This window comes from Myotis lucifugus, unplaced genomic scaffold (assembly GCF_000147115.1).
Source record: "Myotis lucifugus unplaced genomic scaffold, Myoluc2.0 scaffold_11, whole genome shotgun sequence".
In the NCBI taxonomy this organism is placed as follows: Eukaryota; Metazoa; Chordata; class Mammalia; order Chiroptera; family Vespertilionidae; genus Myotis; species Myotis lucifugus.
The window spans coordinates 1,005,987-1,021,909 of record NW_005871059.1 but is presented as its reverse complement, the minus strand read 5'-3'; the positions used below and the strand labels follow the sequence as shown (position 1 = coordinate 1,021,909).

The 15,923-nt window shown below is 42.8% G+C and overlaps 1 protein-coding gene and 1 pseudogene across 5 annotated transcripts in view; both read left to right on the top strand.

Annotated features, from left to right (window-relative positions):
- The window catches only part of FYN (FYN proto-oncogene, Src family tyrosine kinase), a 175,146-nt gene that overhangs the window by 60,282 nt on the left and 98,941 nt on the right, over positions 1 to 15,923 (top strand). For 4 of the 5 annotated variants that reach the window (XM_023750140.1, XM_014451805.1, XM_014451803.1 and 1 more), the window contains exon 2: positions 6,666 to 6,735. The exons of the other annotated variant lie outside the window; for it this stretch is intronic. The gene's annotated coding sequence lies outside the window, so the exon portion shown is untranslated. The remainder of the gene's footprint in view (positions 1 to 6,665; positions 6,736 to 15,923) is intronic. 5 annotated transcript variants of the gene reach the window in all.
- LOC102433732 lies at positions 11,389 to 11,989 on the top strand (annotated as a pseudogene).

Below are 15,923 nucleotides of genomic sequence, written 5' to 3'. Positions count from 1 at the left end.
CTCACACAGCTGTTCCCTAGCAGATGGGTCTCCAAGTGTGTGCTGGCTTTATCTTTAGCCTGCACAGGTGAGGGGGGGCTTTGGAATCCCCATTGCAAAACTTATATAATTTAGTTGAATGCAACAAAATGACTAGAAGTGCTCCCTCTGTGCAAGGTGCCAATGGTTGAGAGACTAATGTAGAGTACGTTCCTGCCCTCCGGGAGCTGGCCCTTTCCCTTGAAGCAGATGGTACTATAAGTCCAATAGTAGATTAATTCCTGTGCAGAAAATTGGACAGGAACTTTAGGGAAGGATTTATATTAGAGTTGGGTGTGCGGAACAGGTTGGCTCTCCTATCTTGCAGGTGGAGGTAAGTGCTTTGGTGAGGCTGGGCATGAGGGAGGAAGAAGAAATGGAAGATAAGGCTGAGGTGGGTTTGGAACAATGGTGGGTGGCTCTGAGGGCAAAGCTGAAGAGTTAGAGTTTGTGTAAGTCCTTGGTTTTTCTAGTAGTGTCACCAAGCCCGGAGGTCTTGAGAAGGTGGCTCAGAGGCACTGCAGGGGCAGAGGTCCAGCAGCTCCTTTCTTCTCCATTTTGTGTACTGGGGTATTCCCTTTCTTTTAAAGAGAGTTCCACTTAAATAAAAAAAAAACTGAAACCTATTGGTATATGCCAAAGAGAACCATTCGTTTATTCAATTAGTCAGTCAACAAATATTATTGGATATCTCCTACATACCTAGCCCTGTACTAGGTTCTGCTGAAAAAGTATTAAAGCAGCGGTTCTCAACCTGTGGGTCGAGACCTCTTTGGGAGTCGAACGACCCTTTCACAGAGGTCGCCTAAGACCATCGGAAAACACATATATAAACAGTGGTTCTCAACCTTCCTAATGCCGCAACCCTTTAATACAGTTCCTCATGTTGTGGTGACCCCCAACCATAAAATTATTTTTGTTGCTACTTCATAACTGTCATTTTGCTACTGTTATGAATCGTAATGTAAATATCTGATATGCAGGATGTATTTTCATTGTTACAAATTGAACATAATTAAAGCATAGTGATTAATCACAAAAACAATATGTAATTATATATGTGTTTTCCGATGGTCTTAGGCGACCCCTGTGAAAGGGTCGTTCGACCCCCAAAGGGGTCACGACCCACAGGTTGGCGACCCACAGGTTGAGAACCGCTGTATTAAAGGTTTTGAACTAATCGGTCACATGTTAGCAAGAGCCACTGAGTCAGCAGCCTGAGTTATAACCCTGCCTCTGCTGCCCACTAATCCTAAGACCTTAGACAAGTTTTCTGGCCTTGGTGGGACCGGTTTCTCACCCGGAAATATTCAGGGCTGGGCTGGTAAGTCATTCTCAGTTGAGACATTCTAGAACTCACATGACCAGTGCTGTAATCCAGAGCATTCATTTGTGTCAATAGAGGGAGTAAAGGAGAGAACTGAGTCAGGCCAGTTAGAGGGTGATGGCAGGAAATTCTGTGAAACATCTTAAGACTCTGTGTGAGGCCTTTAACTTCTTCATTCAACAAACATGTAATACTCAGTGCCAGCCACTGTGCTAAGCGTTGGGAATAGAGCAGTGTCCAAATCAAAGTGCTCGTCCGCAGGGTACTTTCTATCTAGGGGCAGCAGAGGAACTGGGAGTGTGGGCAATAGATCTAGGGATGGTTTGAAACTCATGACAAGGAATGATGGTTGGAGCTGTGACAGTGTATGAGGTACCAAGGAAGATAAAGCAAAAAGGTTTGGAGAGAAAAAGAGACCTTAGATAATAGAATTTAAGGAATATTCTGTAGAAAACCAACTAACGTCCACTTCATGATAGCACATTCTTCATCGAGCCAACACAAGCCCATCCCCCAAAATATCCTGTTGTGGCTGAGAAGCCATGACTCACTAAAGAGATTATGTCCATTTAGACACCAGTTTTCCTTGATGACATCACTCCTATATATGAAGCAAAATTACACCAAAGCCATATACGGTTTTATATAATAGTAGGTCTATTTAGTTTCCCTTAGATAGGTCTTTAATAAGTACCAATGATGTGTAAAAATGGTATGGGTGGTTACCTAAACTGCTAGCCCCTCAAATCTTTTCTTAGATCAGCTGACTCTCTCTCTCTCTCTCTCTCTCTCTCTCTCTCTCTCTCTCTCTCTTTTTTTTTCCTTTTCCCCAAGTTTTTGGAGTGGATCCAGAACAGATTCTGAGAGCCTCAAGCTTTTCGTTATTTACCCTCCAGTAATTACATGTCACAGGTTGTCTTCCCTATTAGAGTGTGAGGCTGAGCAATTAGTCTCCCATTGTCTTTGCAGGAAATGACATCCGTGTGACTTCTGGGGAAGGCAACTGTTGATCACTCTGGTTAAAATAATGTGGAAAGTGTTGAGCACTTTGTCTGGTTGATAATTTAGACTGGCCAGTTTGGAAAACTTTTGGAAATGGGCAAAGTTAACAATGGTTGTCAGAACCGGAAATACTAACTGGGTCAGTTCCCCCAACAAAAACAAGGCTCTAAACTGTCGCTCTGGTCCCTCGATGCACTGACTTGTCTGAACTCTTCAGCATGTGGCTGAGCCCAGTGCCTGGGCATTCTGTTCTCTTAATAATGCTTTATTTTGGGGTGTTTTCCAGCTGTAGATCATTGAAAACTCCACTCCAGGAGGCCTGAACAATAAGAAATTTACTGGCAGTTGGGTGATTCCACAGACTTCAGGGTTGACCTAATGCAATCAGCCCTACTATGCGTCCCTGTGGTTTTTCTGTCTCTTCCCTTCCTCTTTAGGTGGGAGAAAGGTAGCTGTGGAAGTCCTAGGTGTCACTTCCCACCCAACAGTCAGAGGAGGGAATTTCTCCCAGAAGAATGAGGAGATGCTCCCGAAAAAACTTTTTCACATCTCAGTGTCCTGAATTAGGTCACATGCCAATTCTTAAACCCATCACTGGAAAGGGGTTTCTCTTAGATCAGTGAATCTCAAACGTTAGTGTGCACACAGATGAAATGGGGATCTTGTAAAATAGGTTATGATTCAGTAGGTTTGGGGTGGGGCCTCAGAACTGACGTTTCTCAGATGGTCCCAGGTGATGCTGATGTTTCTTGTTGGCACACTATACAGCCTTCGACTACTCAGGTCCCCACCCTCCAGCTGGGGCTGCTGTCACCTGTCCATGAGACACTGTGCCTGAAGGAATATGGAGCATCTGTTAGGAAAAGGAAGAGAGAATGGCCCCATGCACATGGGACTTGTATTCAAGAAAACTTGTTCTCAGTGTGTATTGAGAATGTTCCCTTTAAACCGGGAGCCACACAGTAGTCTATGATATGTATTAAAAGCAAATAGTACATACAGTGCAATGTGTTGTGTGGGAGCCCCTTTAAACATCTTATTATTTATTTATGAGGATGAATACATCATAATTCCTGAAACAGAAGGTAAAGCAGTCATGCTACCCTCTCCATTATCATTTTTATTTAGTACCACATATCTAGTGTGTCTCAAAAGGAACAAATTCAAATGAAATGCATTTAAATGTCTTTAAGAATAAAACTGTGTGCCAAGTCCAGCCTTTGTTCTCTGAATGGAGATCTCATTAGTCTTGGTTACTGGGATGGGAGACTACACCCCACTTATCATAAGAGTCACTTGACATGATGTAGGGCTTGAAAATGCTGCCAGTGGTGAATTTCTGCCAAAGCAAATGGTCACAGTGCCCTTATGAATGGTTTCAGTGGAGACTATCATTATTCTCTCTTCATTTGAAAAGGATGAACTAGTCTGTTATATTTTTGTTTTTCTTGGCAAAGACACACAGGAGTCCTGAGCTGCAGCTATTTAGGAAAAAAACTGATAGACTGAAGGACTGATATCTATCATGAGGTTGATCCATTATAGACTCAGTGGAGTTCACAGTGAACTATTCAGCCAGGTGCTTAGTAGACAATGCTGAGATGGGCACTTTGGTGGGGTTGCCATCTCCAACCTCATATGCAAAGACAGCATCACTCAGGAGAGGAGATGGAATTTCACTGCTCCATCTACTGGAACCGCCTACCCTGGAACCAGGGGCTCACATACTAGTATGTAGACCAATGGGAAGCCATGGCGACTCTTAACTGGCCCTGCCTACCTGACTCATAAAGGCACGTGTACTTAGGAAATCACCAGCTATTGTTGTCTTTGCAAACGCCTGAAAGGTTGAGAGATTCTCAAACTAGCCCAGGAAAGCTGCTCGACTTGGAGCTCCACAAAGGCAGGAATTGTGCATCAGACAGGCAGCCCCTGTATCAGAAGAATGATTGAGGAGCTGGTCTGTTCCCAGATCTGTCAGTCAGCAGCATTGACTAAGCATTGACTCTCTAAAGAGGAAAAGTAAAGGACAAGAGCATTTTGTTGCCTAATTCCAGTACGTTATACTCTAAACATGGAATGTTTAGGTGCCCCATCTACATATTTAGGACCTCCTATACTGCCAAAGAGAGATAAGATAATATTAATATTAGCTGAGTCTGTGTAGCATAAGCAAGATTGCACTGTTATTCACAGATTAATTCAAGCAGTGCTGCCTAATGCCTTCCTACTGTGCCTGCTGTGAGGCCACGCATTGTTAGCCATGAGAGGAATTAAAAAATGGAAAAGCATAGGGCCTTCCCTTACACCTTAAAAGACTTACAACTTGAAAAGTAGGAAACAGTAAGTACATTTAAAGTATATCAATAATACAAAATTTTTAAAAAGAGAAAAACAAAGAGGGTAAGGTAATATCAAATTGGGAAAATCAAGGTAGAAAGAGCTCAAGAAGATGAACATTTGGCTTAGCCTTAAAGTCGGGATGCTTGACCTGAGTCCATGGATGGAACTCAGGGGGTCTGTGAACTTGGATGGGGAAAAATTGTCTCTTTATTTTCATTAACTCTTTAACTGAAATCTAACATTTTCTTCTATTATGAAAGTGGCATTACTATTTGTTTCCAATAGAAATTATGAGTATTTTCATATTACATTATACTTAAAGATATCCTGAAATATCACCCCAACAGTACTTCAAAATTAGCTGTTTTTAGACTTTTACTGGAATTTATTTAAACATCAAAAGAAGCACATAACAATTTTGATAACTGTATATCAATATACTTCTTTGCATTTCATGTGCTAATTTCAAGCATTTAGAAACATTATTCTGAGAAACATATCTCTAGATTGTTAGGGCACAGAAAGTTAGAGTCCCTGCCTTAGGGAGTGAATGTCTGGGCCTCCTACCAGCACTCATGGGACAGAAGACATTCGGGGAACTAGGGAACTGGCATGCCAAAAGGCTCAGGCAGGGACAGGTGACTGGATGCCAAAGCATTCGGTGGGGAGATGTGGAGATAAAGCCGAGGTGAGTGCGGCACTGGGCTAACACACTGTCACAGATAAAGGTGCAGGTGACAGGAAGCAGTGGAAGGTGTTTCCACTGAGGCCTTACGTGGTGTTTAGGAAGGGTGCTTTGCAGAACCAGGAGTGTGGGATTGGAAGGGAAGAAATAGGAGGCCAGTGATCAGTTTCTGCCAGGACTAATGCCAACCAGAGAGAGCAGAGCATAATCCCAGCGTGAGAATGGGGAGGCCTTGAGTGCAGCACGCCTGGAGGCCTGGAAGGGCAGGCTTAGGCCAGGGTTTACCGTGAAGGTGAGGAAGGCCACGGTAGCTTTCAGGCCTGCGTGACTAGGAGAATGAAAATTGGTTTTCACATTCACCCGCATTTACTGTGGACCAGGTGCTGTTTTAAGCCTTTCTATGTCATTTAATGTCATTCAATTTATATCATTTAATCCTCATAACAACCCTGGGAGGTCAGTATGATGATTCCTATTTTTCATAATAAAATGAAGTCTAGAAAAGAAAGATCAGGTTTCAAAGCCAGTAAAGGAGACAGGAATGTGTTACTGAAAGAAATAGGAAAGAGGAATTGGCTTGGGGAGAAAATATAGTTGAAATATCAACTTTGGATATTTTTGCATTCAATTCTTTTAAAAGGCTAAACATTCAAATAAAGTATTTATAAGCATAGTTTCTGGCTTGCTTCATTGTCCAGATTTTTATTTATTTGTTACTAGAGGCTCAACGAACGAAAATCATGCAAGGGTAGGCCTTCGCAGCCCCAGCTGCCTCATGGCCCTGCCCCCCGCCCAATGGTCATTCCGGAAGGTCGTCTGCTATCTGGTCTAATTAGCATATTAGCTCTTGATTATATAGGATTATATAGGACAGTGATGGCGAACCTCTGACACGCGAACTCATTTTTTTGGTTGATTTTTCTTTGTTAAATGGCATATAAATATCAAAAATATAAATCTTTGTTTTACTGTGGTTGCAAAGATCAAAAAATTTCTATATGTGACACAGCACCAGAGTTAAGTTATGGTTTTTCAAAATGCTGACACGCCGAGCTCAAAAGGTTCGCCATCACTAATACAGGATTATATAGGATAATGCTGCATTGATTTGTAAGTTAGTTTTATCTTCCTGTGAAAACAAAGAGGAATCTGACAGTAAGGGTTTGGTACATTGATGAGAGCCCAAAACAGGAAGACGTGTGGTATCCAGGAGAAAAACACAATATTTACATATATTAAATTATGTCTTTAATGATCCATCTATCCTTCTGTTGTGGTATTGTTTTTCAGGACCACCCCAGCAGCGGTATTAGAAGACATGTGGTGTATATAAAGTTTGTGATAGTTGGGGGAAATTTTGGTAAGTGTCACTGCATTGTTTTCTAATGCCCTTTTTTGTAAAATGGTGTTCACAAAGGGAAGCCATTGTCTTGTTCTGTGCATTTTAAATCTGCACTAAACTCAGACAAAATGCAATTTCATAATTAAATGTGACATTCAGTTGGTGTTTTCTGACAGTATGACTTTTTTCCTTGTTATTGCTGATGTTATTAAACAACATGGGATTTTCTAAGATGTAATGAGGAGTCTAGGTTTAGGGAAGCTTCTGGATGCAGGGTAAGGAATACTCTTGACAGTTTAGCTTATGTTCTAAGCCACCTGTAGAACACAAGAGTAATAAACTTGCAGACCGAAAGAGTGAAATAAAATAAAAAGTCTAAAGCAGAGAGATCCTTATGGCCTCTAGGTTGAAATGAGAGAGAACAGGCAATTGGCTGCTTGGGGAATCCAGCATGCCTGGGAGCCAGCCTACAAAACAAGCATAGTAGAGGCCTGAGAGACCAAGACATTAAGTTCAGCAACCACCCAGAAGACCTTGCTAGCAATAATAAAAAGTTCTACACTGACTGGTAGTTACATAACCTCTTTGGGCCTTAGTTTCCTTGTCTGTAAAAAGGAGGCTTATAATATTACCTACCTCATAAAGTGGTTGTGAGAATAAAAGGAGCTAGGTAGGGCTGTAACATAGTAGGTGTTCAATAAAGCAGTTATTCTTGATAACAGAACAGGCTTGTTTGGAAACTGGACATTTGTCATTGAGGTCAAGCCAGCCAAAGGTGTTCATATCTCCCAGTGGAAGGGCTGCTGGGGATGGGTTGGTCACGCCCCATTTGCTGTCACAGGGCACATCAGATTTGGTCACCACAGTCCCTCCTCCGTAACAAGCTGTGGGAACCCCTGAGACATTTGTCTTTAACCCTGTCAATCCATTCTTAGACAAACTTGGCTAATTTAACTTCCCTTCCTGCCACCTTTAGAGCCAAGTGTGGTCACATTGTGTGAGCTTGGTTCAGTTTTGGAGTTAATGTTTTTTTAAACCAAAATACCAAGAAGAAAAGGAAGGGTTGGGAGTAGATGGTATCCTTGGTTTGGACCTCAATTGCCACATTCAGGCTTTCATTTCCAAACCTGTCTTGATTTTTTTTTTTTTTTGTCTATGCTTATTATGTAGCTTTCATAGAGATCCAATTATTGGGCCAATTTTATTGAGCTTTGACTAAAAGAATATGGCTCTGGGGTGGGCCTTTACCTGTGATTGGGGAAAATCAACCGTATCACTGCAGATGGGTAATGTTTAAGATCAGGTGTCCAATTTCACAGAATCAGAGGGATGGACCCGGCCTCAGGGTTTGTCTGGCCCAATCTCCCACCAGCTGAACAAGTCTCTTCCACAGTATCCAGTAGAGGGAAGTTCACATTCTCTCAGAGATGAGCCTGCTATTGCCCCAAGCCATTTGCTCCAATTTAAAAAACAATTGGGGCATAGGGAAATTTTAAGGGATGAGGAAAATTGTTCTTGATTTTTATTGTGATGGTATTTATGCAACTATATGAGTTTGTGAAAACTTACAGAACTGTACGATTAAAGGGCTGAATTTTACTGTATGTTAATTAAACCTTAACTTTTAAAATGGGAAAAAAAACACAAGCAGGTAGACAAATACGTGGGCATTTGGCTCAAATTGTTAACATACTAGTAGAAAGAGGGAAGGTGGTGGGAGGGGAAGAGATCCAGTCCTTCTATGGACTACAGTGTGCACTCCATGGGACAGAGACTGCGTCTTCGTCCGTCCTGTCGCCTCAGTGCCTGGGCAGTGCCCAGCCCCTGGAAGGCCTGTGGTAAGCATCTACTGAATTACCTACCATTCTTATCACTTTCTAAGCAGACGGAAACAAGTCCACCCACTTTCCCACATCAGCCCACCAGATATTTAAGGACAATCTCCTTCCTCATTTGCCTTTTCTTCTCAGCTGAACCTCCCACCTCCCATTCATTGGCTCTTTGTCTTCTGAAGCTATTTTCCTATCTCTCCCCACCCTGCAACTCTCCTTGAGGAAGCACCTGCTTTACCATGTGCTTGCTTACACCTGGCCCAGCTTTAGAATGCTGCCCCTGGAGTGGGCTGACCCTGGAGTTCAGTGTGCCATTGATTCTGTAGGTGATGTTAATAGACCCCCAACCCTAATCCTCTTCCTTCATAATCAGTCCGGAGTGCCTGGTAAGTATCTTAAAAGTAGTCTTCTAAGAATGGAGCACCTAAAAGTAGGGGGGCTAGCAATCCAGGATATCGGATAGCAGAGTTATCCTATTAAATGACTGAAATGAAGCCAGGCCACCCTTATTTTGAGACAGTAGTGCTGTTTATAAATCTCTCAGGTAGTAATGTATCATAGATCCTGATTCTTCATTATGAGTCATAGGAAGTTTGAAATTCTTAAAACTAAAACTTGTGGATGCCTTGAAAAATCTAGATTTCCTTTTCTTGGCCATGCCGGGGGAGGTTTCTAAATACATAAAGAGGACAGTGGTTCTCAATCCAGGTCAATTTTGTCCTCCCAGAGGGCATATGGCAATGTCTGAAGACATGTTTTATTGTTACAACTGGGGAAGAAAGGGTGTGTGCTACTGGCTTCTAGTGGGTGGAGGCCAAGGAGGCTGCTAAATATCCTACAATGGGGAGGACAGCGCCGCACACACAGAGTGATCCAGCTCAAAATAACAATAATCCCAAGGCTGAGAAACCTGATATAGAAGTAACAAAAAAACTTAATGTCTAAAGTACTCATTATTTTGAAGGTTTAAATTTTAAAATATTTTGATATTTATTTTTACACATATATATAAAACATTAAAACATTTATTTAAAGAATAATAGGTCTGAAAGGGCTCCTAAGAAGCTATCTCTTACATTAACTCTGACTTCAAGCACAAAATGGTGTAAGGAATTCAGACAGATGGGTGCCTGAAGACTTATACTGAAGATTGGCAACTAAAGCTAAAAGTGAGACTCACACAACATGATCCCAGCATTCACACAAAAGAGATTGTCTTATATTTTAAATTTCAACCCCAGCTTCTTCAGATATGTTTGTCTCTAGATGACCTCTGAGATGAAACGGCATTTTGTCTGGGGTAGTCCTTTCTTCTGAATCAGGGGTAGCGATTCTGGTGAGATAAAAATGTGCTTAGGGCGGAGGGAGGTCTCATTACAGATGATTGAGATTGGTATTTTGGTACATGGGGCTGTATATTTGCATCATTTTCCTGGTGATACCACAGTCTGGCTTAAATGCAAGTAGTTTTTAGAGCCTCTGTACCCAGTATGGCTACATTTGCTGAAGCAGGGAGATTAAAGCAACATATGTCAGGTTGTGATATAGGACAATCCACTTGAAAAGGCTTTAATTATAGGGCCTATTTTGGGAGGGTAACTGTGCTGTTTGTGTGGTATATTTTGGGATCCACTAACCCAGCTTCAAGACCAGTAATATCTTCCCAGAAAGGGTGTGGTGTGTGCTTGCGGACATAAATGTTTTCCTACCAAACGCTTTGGTATGAGATTCTTTAGACTTTCCTCCCCTTCATTTTTCTTTTTCTGATAATCTTTTTTTTTTTTTTTAAATATATTTTATTGATTTTCTACAGAGAGGAAGGGAGAGGAATGGAGAGTTAGAAACATCAATGAGAGAGAAACATCGATCAGCTGCTTCCGGCACACCCCCTACTGGGGATGTGCCCGCAACCAAGGTACATGCCCTTGACCGGAATCGAACCCGGGACCCCTGCATCCGCAGGCCGACGCTCTATCCACCGAGCCAAACCAGTTAGGGCCTTTTTCTGATAATCTTGCTTCTTGCAAAGAATGCTATGAAAATGCATTCTGTAAAGTGGGAGAAGAGAAGGATAAAAGATCTCATTTCAGATGGCCTACCCCAGAGATTTAGGGACTAAAAACAGTCTGCTGTTTTTACAATGAATAGAATCTGGAGAAACTACCAAAGCTGAATAGTAAGCAGAGTCAAGTGAGACTATAAAAATACCACTTTGGCGCTAAATATTTTAATGAATCTAAAGGAAAATCACACATTTACAGCTACTTGTTTCTCAGAACCCCCTTTCTAATAATGTGTGGATAATGTGTGGATAATGTGTGGGTCATTTCCATGCTCTTTCAGGAGTTCTGATAACATAGAGTGGTTGTCTGCTTTCACTTGTGCTCTTTAAGACTTGTACCCTTTCCCTGCTCAGCCTCTGGTGGCCTCCCTCATTTCCCTGTTAATTCCTGAGGCCTTGGCCTTAAAGAGGGTCAGACTTTCTGCCCAGTCAGCATTTCCTAGTCCTTATTTAAAAGTGAATGATAAAGGAGAAATTAGATCAGCAAAACAAAGTTAGCAATGTGTTGGGGGGTGGGACGGGGAAGGGAGTGGAGAGGAACAGAGATAAAGAATAAGAACATTTGTCTCTGGATCTATTCTTGTTCATCAAATTATGTTGATCATTATATCCCATTATATGAGTGAGATCATGTGATATGTATCTTTCTCCGACTGGCTTCTTTCGCTTAGCAAAATGCTCTCCAGTTCCATCCATGTTGTTGCAAATGGTAAAAGTTCCTTTTTTTTGTCGGGGGGAGGGGGGGGTCAACCGGGGAAAAAGGAGGCATGTAAAACTTTAGACAATAAAAAAAAATAGAAAAATAAATAAAACATAAATTGAAAAAAAAAAAAGAATAAGAACAAGCAGGGCGCATGAACGGAGGAGGCCGTGGTGGAAGTGACCGTCAGGCCAGGTCCCTGCCGCCACCATGCTCCCGTTGTCACTGCTGAAGACGGCTCAGAATCACCCCATGTTAGTGGAGCTTAAAAACGGGGAGCACCTGGTAAGCTGTGAGAACTGGATGAACATCAACCTGCACGAGGTAATCTGCACATCTAGGGACAGGACAAGTTCTGGCAGATGCTCCAGTGCTACATTCGAGGCAGCACCATTAAGTACCTGCACATCCCCAATGAGATCATTGACATGGTCAAAGAAGAGGTGGTGCCAAGGGTCATGGCCGTGGTGACCTGCAGCAGCAGAAGCAGCAGAAAGGCCGTGGCATGGGGGGTGCTGGACGAGGTGTGTTTGGCGCCGTATTAGGGGCGGAATCTCAGACACTGGCAGAGGTCAGCCAGAAAGAAACCCGGCTGGCAGGCGGGCTGTGAGCCTGGCCCTGTTCCCCCAGAGACTTGAGCCTTCCCCCAAGAGACTGCGTGTCTGCTCCAGTCCATGAGTCTGTTCAGAACAGAAAAAAAGAGGCAGGTGTTGGGGAGACCTCACCTGTGCATTTTGTGGTCCTCTTTATGTTAAGTCTTTTTATTATTATTATTATTATTATTATTATTATTATTGATTTTTGATAGAGGAAGGGAGAGAGAGAGAAACATTGATGTGGAAAAAACATCGATCTACTGCCTCCCGTATGCACCCTGACTGGGATGGAACCACAACCTGGCTATGTGCCCTGACCGGGATTGAAACTGCAACCTTTAGGTGTACAGGACAATGCTCCAACCAACCAAGCCACACTGGCCAGGGCATTAAGTCCTTTTTCTTTAAAGCCAGCATTTTTACAGTTGGAAATGTTTTTTGATGTTTTTGATTTTGTGAAGTCTCAGCCAACTTGATTCCTGGAAGGTTCTGTGTGTTAATGCATCTGTAGAGCCTTGTGTTAAGGGGGGCATTTTATAAACAGGTTTGTTTTATATCTCTTGTTGGACCCCTGGGTGGCAAACAGATGGGAAGTTTTCATTTTAAGGTCTTTGCACTGAGATTGACAGTCCAGGGAGTTTTCCTGAAACAGACCTGAAATTGTCTTTACAAAACAAAAGCGCACAGACGTGCCTCAGAAGCTGTTGTGGGGCCTGGTTGGGCCCCAGTCCTTTGCCTCCTTTCTCTCTCTTTTGTGTTACAAAAATAAAAAACACAACTACAAAAAAAAGAACAAGAACAAGCAGTTTTGTAACCCAGAAACCAAATCGGTTCTAAGGGCACAGGAGCATTTTTACATAAATTGTAAGGCATGAAGGCAACACAATGAGAGCCAGAATGCTCCGTGAGGGAGAGTTGAGAATCTCTGGAGAAGCATCAGAGTTCTCCCGAGGCGATCTGCCGCCCCTCTGCAACCGAATCACCCAGCGAGCGGCTCCAAGGCCTACAGTTCCACTTCTATGCGAGGTTGTGTGCAGCAGCCCTGCCCAGCCTCCTAGAGTCCTTTCCAGGAGTGTTGCTGAAGACTGTAAATTACCGAGCAGTCGCCATTTTGTAAGTCAGGCTGTGCTTGCTGTTCCCTGCTCTGTTCTGGGATGGTGTTCTGTCACTTGATTCTCTTGATCCTTGAAGAATTTGGTGCTCATTCCAGGTTCGTTTTGGCGCCATCCTAAACCAGATTTCTTGGAAGCTACTTTGAGACTGCCATCCTGCTTGTCAGTTCCCATGGCCCACTTGGCTGCCATCAGCTTTCATACTAAATTCTTTCCCACTGTGGTGTGGTTTTTATCTGTAGCAACACTTATAAACCAAAATTTCCCACTTACAGAGGTGAAACATTTTCAGAATGAGTAGCTGTTGGACAGCTAACACTGTGCAATAGAACCCACTTGGGAGCCAGGCGGTTGGTCCTGCCCCACAGCTCTGCCTCTGACTGGCAGGCTGCCCACGTCAATGCGTATTATGATATCACTTGTATAGGAGATGTGGCACATTTGCTCCTCCCTAACCACCACTCGGGTGGTGGAACAGGTATCCTCCCCAGATAAAATCTGAGGCTCAGAGAATTTAGCCTATGTCTAAGGCAGGGGGCGTTTGAGAGTGTGGGGTGTCTGTTCTCCTTTCAAAGACTGGAGGCAGGGTTGGCATGTGGTGAGCTTGGAAGTGGGACAGAGATGGTTAACGCTGCAGTGCTATGTCCGTCCTGCGCAGCGAAGAGTTGTCCCCAGCATAGGGCCCGGTGACCACTGTGCCCCCACTGAGAAACACTGCTCTGGAGCTGTGCAGCTAATATGCAGGAGAGCCAGGTTCATCCCTACTCTCTCTGAGTCTAGGCCCCTTATGGTCCTCTCCAAGTTAAAGGCACCCCAGTACAGTCAGTCCTTCGGTTACGTTGGACTCGACATCGTTTTGTGGTTACATCGCCACCTCCCATTTATTTATTTAAAAAAAAAAGTTCCGTCATTTTGACGTATGTACATATGTGCTTTATGTTTTTATTATTTATTTACCACAAGTAAAGGTCAGGGATTGTTATCTTTCTTTTAATTATTTTTTACTGTTTCACTTCTTTTCTGCTGTGGATGTGCTCCATGTGAGTGACATAGGTGGGTCCTTACTGCGAAAATCGGAAAGGATCTCCTACGTAACCCAAGGACCTACTGTAGTGATTCCCACATTGTCCATTGTCCGGAGCTTGCAGGCATTACAATTGAACTCAGAATGGCTGTTCTGCAGCTTATGCCAAGCTGCTCTCTGCACCAGAACTCAGGCTCAGCACACTCCATGTGGAAAGAGCCTCTAAAAACTCCATGTTCTCTCTGACCATCGTGTACCTGTCATTCCTCTATCAACACCCAGTGCAGGTAGAGAGAGCCAGTGCTGTCCTGGGAAAAGATCAAAGCCCCAGAGAATGCCCACCCACAGCCTTTGATCCAGTCTTACCAGCTTAAAAACCATCTAGATAGGGAACTAGGTGTCAATTTCAGGAGGTTTTGAGATGATATCTTTGGCTTCATACCTACCTACCTGGTCCACTTCTACAGAGCCTGCTGTTGGAGCTTTGTTTAAAGTTTGGTTTTGATGTCAGACAGCAAAGAAACCGAGACGGCTGGCTACATCAGTTTGAATGAGCACACATGAAATTTATTAAAGTGGCAAAAATAAAACCATACTGAATGAAAAGGCACACAGTGAAGCTGACCTGAATATGAATGGTGAGGTGATTATAAAAAAGGGAAGTGTGATATTATCTGATCTGGCTTTTTTTTTTTTCTTTCCTGTTTTTTTCTTTTTTTTTTTTCCTTCTCTCTCTTCCAGGTTCTCTCTCAACTTTTTATTTTGAAAATTTTCAAACCTGCTGGTTAGGAGAATGATAAAATCAACACCTATATGTTCTAAATATGCCACTTGCTTTTTTATTACCTCTTCCAAATATGTGTGTGTGTGTGTATATATATATTACATTAGGTAAACTTTTGCTGCACCATTTGAAAATTACACACATCTTGACATTTTAACTCTACATATTTCATCATGTATCTGCCAAGAATAGGGCCATTCTTTTACATAACAATACTATGATCATACCTAAGAAATTTAGCAATGATTTCATAACATATTCTACTATCAAGTTCTTCTTCAGACTTGCTGGTTGTGGTGTAGAACGTCCTGCACTCTGGGATTGTCTGTTTCTTTACGGGGTTAACTTACGCCTCACTGCCTGAAAATTGTTAGATCTAGAAGCTTGTTGTTAGATGCAGGTTAACAGCCTTTGGCAAGAATACTTCATTGGTGGCATCGCATGCTTGATGTTGTATCACATCCAGAGGTGGAGGATGTCAACTTGTCGTACCATCTGATCTCTTGGGTAAGATGGTAACCGGAGCTCACCAATGTTCCTGAAGTCAGGTACACTTGGATCAGTCAGGCATCTTTGGGCTGGTGTGTGGTTCCTTTGTGAACATCCTGTCCATTCCCCTCCCTCCCCCCACCTTGCAGTGCTCTGAATATCAGTGAATAATCCTTGCCTGGATCATCATTACTTTGGGATCATCTCTGATATTTTTTACCCTTTGTTTTCTCTTCTTCAACTACTTATAGTGAATGATCTAGGCCAGTGGTTCCCAAACTTATTTGGCCTACCGCCCCCTTTCCAGAAAAAATATTACTCGGCCCCTGGAAATTAATTTTTTTAAAATTTTAATAGCAGTTACTCATCGCCCCCAAATGCACCTGTGGCCATCACCGCCCCCCTGGATCCGCTGCAGCGCCCACCAGGGGGCGGTAGCACCCACTTTGGGAATCACTGATCTAGGCCTTCCTAAGTTTACAAGAATGATTTTTTAGCTGCTTACCTGGTGGCCAGTTAGATTTTTTTGTGATGATAGATTGTGCCAAACATTTTTCTTTCTTGCCTGTGGGATAAGAAGGTGTAACTCTAGAGAGCATTACTACAT